The sequence below is a fragment of the Helianthus annuus genome, chromosome 4 (genome assembly GCF_002127325.2).
Source record: "Helianthus annuus cultivar XRQ/B chromosome 4, HanXRQr2.0-SUNRISE, whole genome shotgun sequence".
NCBI classification, from domain to species: Eukaryota; Viridiplantae; Streptophyta; class Magnoliopsida; order Asterales; family Asteraceae; genus Helianthus; species Helianthus annuus.
The window spans coordinates 159,163,315-159,170,343 of record NC_035436.2 but is presented as its reverse complement, the minus strand read 5'-3'; positions in this window follow the sequence as shown (position 1 = coordinate 159,170,343).

Sequence of the window (7,029 nt, the reverse complement as noted above, 5' to 3'; positions counted from 1 at the left end):
ACATATAAATCTGTATACAAGATTATTTTTATATAATTGTCCCAAGTTATAAAAGGATATTTGTGCCTTGTGCATTCAAATCAATTTTCTTAAAACATTTTCAAAAGAGTCAGTTAATTGTATTTACCAGTGTAAACTGACGTATTTTCCAAAAAGATTAAGTGACAGGTACTGTACGTAATTGGCTGGGAGCTCAGGGCGTTAATAGGGAATCTTGCAAGTTCTAGACGTCTAAAGTCTGCTGAACAGTGTTTATCTTTCTATTTTAAGATCCGCCTGTGGTCCATCTTACAATCCGTTTATAATATTGCTGTTACTTTTGAATCAGTTTGTAATATATTTACTTTAGATTTCCGCTGTGCATTGAACTGTGATTATTTGACTATGATGAAATCAACTACGTCACGATACTCCCCACCTGGCCCACCGATAATATGTGGAAATATCGGGGTGTGACACCGCACCTATTGCAATGACCGTAAACCATATTTTGAGTGGACACCCAAGCAAATTAGCGAGAGCCTTGTGAACCACCACGGCCACGGCCCCCGCGAGAAAACGCATGGCCCTGACCATATCCACGGGTCGGTCTTGAAAAAGCAGACCGATTAGCATAGTTTTCTGAGGAGCCGATGGTGATGCCGACGGTTGAGTTGTGGAAGCAAGTTGGTTTGCCAAAAGTTGAAGGTTGGTAATCTGCCGCTGAATCGAAGCCAAATCAGGGGCCTGGGAAGTAGTTGTCGCGGCAGTGGTAACATTGAAGACTTGTGGAGAGGCCGATGATGAAGACATAGTGGACCGGGTGATATATTCATGATCACCAATCAGACCGTGAAGCTCGTTTTATTGAACCAGTTGGGATCGGGCAAGAAGGTTGCTTTTCAAACCATGGTATTCCTCACGTAAACCGGCTATAGTAAGCATGATGAGATCTTTGTCTTTGACGGGTTCACCAATATTTGCAAGAGCCGTTGCATATTCCTGAGCACGGCTGAGATAATCGATACCTTTTTCACCATCTTTCATTGAAATCTTTAAAAGCTGCGTTTTTAGTGTGAACTCATGAGATGAATTGGAAGGCGCATAAGCACGTGCTAGACTTAACCACACTTCCCGAGCCGTTTCTCCTTGGATGTGTTGAAACGAAAACTCGGAAACGATGGATATAATGATCATGTGGGCGTGTGCATCATTAGTAATCCAGTTTGTAAAATTAGGGTTTGTAGTAGTAGCATCACCAGTTGTAATTTTCTCTTCCGGGCAAGATAACGTGTTGTCAACATAACAATATAATCCATTGGCCTTTAAAAACGGTTCCATCATGGCTTTCCAGTAGCGATAATTGTTTGGTGTAAGATTGAATGCAAACTTATGGGAATTATGGGATGTACGTTCTTGAATGCTAAAAACAGTAATCGTTGTCATGATGAGTAAAAACAGTGTTTTTTTTATACTTGAGGTAGGCAAGTTGCAGGTTGAAGGTTCGTCAGATGATTGTTCGCCGGATGGTTCGTCAGATGATTGTTCGTTGACTGAGGGTTAGTGACTAAAGGTTCGTCACTGATGGTTCGGCAGTAGTAATTCAATGTTGACTGAAGGTTCAATGTTCGTTGTTTAGGGTCGATGGTTGGCTTGGTTGACTGAGGGAATGTAATAATTGCCAAATCCCTTTTGATGTTTATCGAAAATAATAGTGGGAATTACCCACTGATGATGTTTCGAATATAATATTAACAATTGCTATATGATTTCCGCCTATGCCCTCTGTCCAACTCTTGTGCTTTTCGAAAACAATTAATAATAAAAGCAAGCACCTAATTTTTCTTTGCTGCCTTTGTCGCCTGTTGCTTCTGTCTTGCTTTTTTGTCTTTTTCGAAATTAATCCTTAGAATGTTGATTGACGAAGGCAGCTTGATCGCCGGCTTGTTAACGACGGCGAGTGGGGGTTGTTTAGGGTTTACAAGTTGATAAACTCTGATACCATATCAACTCATAATTTCATTCATAATTCAATATTGATTACAAAGAGGTTTATATATATTCTACTAGTGACAATAATAACCCTCTAGCTTATGACAATTAAATATTTGGCTTAATGTGATGCTAACTACTAACCCGGTTAGCGAAATCCTAACCGTACGCCGTTAAAAAAGATGGTTTTAGTCATATTAATTTGTTTCAAGGTTTATAGAATTGATTTATGACTATAAATGGCGCAAGAAGCAGTTGACTGTTCGTTTCAACTAATTACAAACCCTTTATGTTAAAAAAAACTAATTATATAACCCCCAAAAAGGAATTTGGGGTACCTTAGGCTAACTCAATAGTTGTGTCTCTTCACATCACACTCTTAAATAATACCCTTGCCTTAAAAAAACTTTTTTTTGAAACAAAAAGGCGATTTTCATATAAAAGGACCCAAGCAAGGTGCTCAGGGAAGTAAAGTACATCAAAAGAAAAAGAAATCATACATAATGGAGCCAAAATACAAACTCACAATGAACTAAAATTTCCAGAAAATTATTACCAAGCCACCTTAAATTCGCACCAGGTTTTCCAATCGATCTTCAAGTTCTTTGACCTCGAGTTGATCCAAAGGAAAGACAAAGCCTTTATCTCCCCAATTATCTTCTGCATTTGTTTATATTTATTGTTGAAAATCAGATCGTTTCGTGTCCGCCATAATAGCCAGCATATAGTTGCAATGATAGTGTATACAACCTTCTTTTTATTATCCGCTAGCTGTTGTTGTTGTGCAAATTCAAGCAATTCTACCACACTCAAAAGGTACCTGGGTAGGGGTATTTTAAACCATAGCGAGATCGCCACCCATACTTGTTGTGCGTATTGACATGTCACTAGTAAATGGTCTGCATATTCTTCTACCATGTTGCAAAGAACACATGACTCAGATGTTAATGTGATGTTACGTCTAGCAAGCGCCTCCCTAGTTGGTATTCGATTTAGCACGACCCGCCACATAAAGCAATTGATTTTCTTTGGAAGCCAAGTTAACCATTTTAACACTTTTGTTTCTGGGATGACTAGCATTTTATCCAGCTCGTTCCTTAATTTGCCCATTTGAAACGGTTCTGCTGTATCTCCCGATAGCCACCACCATTCATCCGATTTTGACCCAATGTTTTGACTTTCAAGTAGCCGCAAACAATCCTCCCATTCCTCAATTACCCCTGATTCTGTTAAGACATTTATGCTACCCCAAAGCCATTCAGTTTTCTCGTTTGTGATTGTCTATCTTTGTTTTACGCTACAATGTTTATTTGACTCCATCGCGAAGAGGTTAGGATACCGGGCCCATAACGTGAAGTCTCCATTCCACTTATCCAGCCAGAAATAAACATTATCTCCACATCCTAGCTTGAGTTTTAGCCTGTTTTGAACGTCAATGTGGTGATTACTCGATTTCCTCCCCATGTTTACTATATTTTTCCATACTCCACCGATTGAAGTTTTGAGTAGTATTGAAGACACTCCCCTTATTCCTTCATGTATTTCCTTAATGACTCGTACCCAAAGCTGTGATGATTCATTTTTGAAACGTACACACCATTTTACCATAAGTGCCTTGTTTGTAGCCGCTAAACTACCGATTCCCAAGCCACCTTGTTCCACTGGAGCAATTACTTTGAACCACGGAACCCAACTTATTTTGTTGTTGTCAAGGCACCCACCCCATAGGAATTTTCTCCTTATTTTCTCCAATCTTTTCAACACCTCTACGGGAGCATTAAAAAGAGAGAAAAAATAGGTTGGTAGGTTGCCTGGCACCGCCTTTATTAAAGTCACTCTCCCGCCAAAAGAGAGTGTCCTTACTTTCCATATTGATAATTGATTTTCGAATCTTTCAACTATGGGCTGCCAATTTTTTACAAGCCCCATATTTGCCCCCACCGGTAGACCGAGATAAGTAAACGGGAACGAACCCATCTTACAATCAAGTACGGATGCCATACGTACTATATCAACATTATCCACACCCACTCCATATAGTTGACTCTTTGAAAAGTTTACCTTACCCGACGACAAGTGAAAACATCTCAGCATCCTCGCAAGGTTATGTAAGTTTTCTTCGGTCCATTCACCCACAAAGAGAACATCATCCGTATAAAGAAGATGAGAGATTGTCAGACCCATGTTAGCTACCTTCAAACCCTTGTAAATCCCTGATTCAATTGCACCACCCGTGGCCACATGAAGTGCTTCCAAGCTATGATGAAAAGTAATGGAGATAACGGATCACCTTGTCGCACCCCCCTTTGGATATCGAATTCCAAAGTAGGTGACCCATTGACTAATATGGATGTTCTCGCCGAGGATAAGATCCCATTTTCTCCATAAAGCCGGGAAGCCCATTTGGGAAAGCACTGACTCCAAAAACCCCCAATTTAAAGAATCAAAAGCCTTTTCAAAATCTACTTTAAATAGCATTGCCTGCCGTTTTGATCTTTTTGCGCACGAAACGATCTCATTCACAATCAATGGACCCTCCAAAATACTTCGCCATATGCGGTTTGAACATCACTAACCACCGACCGAATCACCCCTTTTAGTCGAGTGGCCAATATTTTTTAGACAACTTTTGAAATGCAACCGATTAGATTGATGGGGCGGAATTTGTTAATGAATCGGGGCTCGGATATTTTCGGTATGAGAGTGATGAAACTGGAGTTACAACCACGATTGATTTTACCGTGCACATAAAAATAGTCGAGTATAGCATAGAAGTCGGCTTCAAACATACGCCAAAAGTGTTTTATAAATTTGAAACTAAAGCCGTCAGGGCCCGATGCTTTTTCATTCCCACAATTCCAAACTGCCTCCTTTACTTCCTCCTTTGTGAATCTTTTAACAAGCGTGGCCGATTGTGAAGGGGAGATTACCTTGAATCCATTGTTGATGAAGGGCGGCTTATCGTGAGAATTTTCCAAGAATATTGACTGGAAATAATCTTTAATGTTCATTCTCAATTCATCAGGTTACGATATCCAAACATCATTGAAGATCAAACCATTTATACGATTGTTTTTTTGATGTCCCTTGATTACACCGTGAAAGAAGGAAGAGTTCTCGTCCCCGTCTACCACCCATTTTAGTTTTGTCCTTTGTTTGAGATCCTCCAACCTGCTTTCATCGATTTCATTAATGGTTTTCAGCAAAACATCTCGCTCTTTAACCTCTACATCTGTTAGTGCCATTGTTTCCGCCTTTAAATCAGCTCTTCCACTTTCTTCATTAATTCTTTTAACAAGCCGTTATTTTTCTTAGAAACCTCCGCACACCATGGTTTGATAGCCATCTTAATTGCTTTAAACCTAGCTGCTAACAGTTTATCCCGTGGATAAAAAGGAGGTACACTTACGTAAGCTGAGTGAACAACTTTCTCTAGACCATCCTCCTTTAACCACGAATTAAAGAATCTAAAAGGTGGTTTGCCAAAAGACACATCTGAGCAGATAAGCATCAACGGTCTGTGATCCGATCGCTATCTGGGCAAACCAATAAGTTTAGCAGCAGGCCATCCGGAAAGGAACGAGTGACAAACAAGAACCTTGTCTATTTTGCTGAATTTCTTCCCATCATCCTTCATATAGGTGAAATGACAACCTATCATAGCATATTTTGATAAGGTAACACTGTTAATAAAAGAATTAAAATCATTGGCAGATTCAGCACAGAATTTGGAGTTCCGTCTTTCACATGCTTCACGAACACAGAGCTCATTCCCCACCATGTTTTAATTCCCCAAAAGTTGCAAGGAAGAATCTGTTTGAAATTGAGTGCTTCTTTACAAATAAACTCGGATCCCATATATTCAACATTCCACCCGATCTACCACTAGCATCAACCATGTCAAAATCAAATGAAGTATTGTCCCAAACAACACTGACCTGAATGTTTGAGGAATTTGCCATCTGAGTTTCTTGAATACAGATGAATCCTAACCCGTTCTTTCTTTTCAGCTCCCTAATGTGCTCCGCTTTTTTGGAGTCACCCGCCCCCCTGATGTTGACTGACATGTAATTCATTGATTACCATTTGACACCCTTGTCTCTTCAATATGACTTCTCAGGTCCTTTTCATCACCCGTAACCATGAAACCCAGTTCTTTTCCCACAGCAGCTGTTAGCGCCACTTCCTTATCAATTTCGACTGTATTCGTTTCTTTGTACATCCCCGTTGAATCTATTGTTTTTTCGGCCCCATCCTAGTTGCAGCAGCTACTATGTTTGTTTCTTTTTTAGGAACCCATAATGAGTCTTTCATCTTAATAGATGGAAATTTCCCTTTGAACTTCTGAGTCTTCATTCTGACAGAGATGGTTGGAGAGGCAGGTCTGGAGTAGTTCATCGTAGGAGAGGGAGGAAGATTTAGATTTAGGTCAGTTGGTTTTTTTTAGTTTGCCACCTGTTCAATTAGGTGTCGTAAATTGAAGGGGTCTGGGGAGATGTTTGCTGCCTCATTTTCCATCGGATAAGGCTTAGGTGACATAGCGGGCTCAAGCCCTGTAGATTCACAAACCACTTCATCCTCATTAAACAGTCCATGCAGGCCCATATTCGACAAAAGGCCCAAATCATTGTTGGGCTTATGTTTGGGAGGTGGAGGTGGGGTCGCATAAGGATCCTGATCCTCTCTATCCACATGCACATGATTTATTGTTGGCCCCTCATTCTCTGTCCCATAATGTGTAAAATCCCTAGGAGAAACATCATCATTGCCGCCTCCACATTTACTTAACTCAAGGTTTTCATTTTCAAAAACAGAAGGCACCTTTCCAACTTCTGTACTCCCATTTGTTGTCGAAACCTCTACATGAACCACTTTTTATTTAGGTGTAGTAAATTCGTCTCCCAACCCTTGGTTACTACCACTTTTTTCAAGGTTCCCACTCTTCGAGGTAGACCCTCCAGCTTCCCGGGAACTGTTAGCCGAATCTGACTGAACAAATTCCACCGTATTTCCTAAATCTTTTCGATCACCGGACATAATCGGGGAGAAAGGGAAACC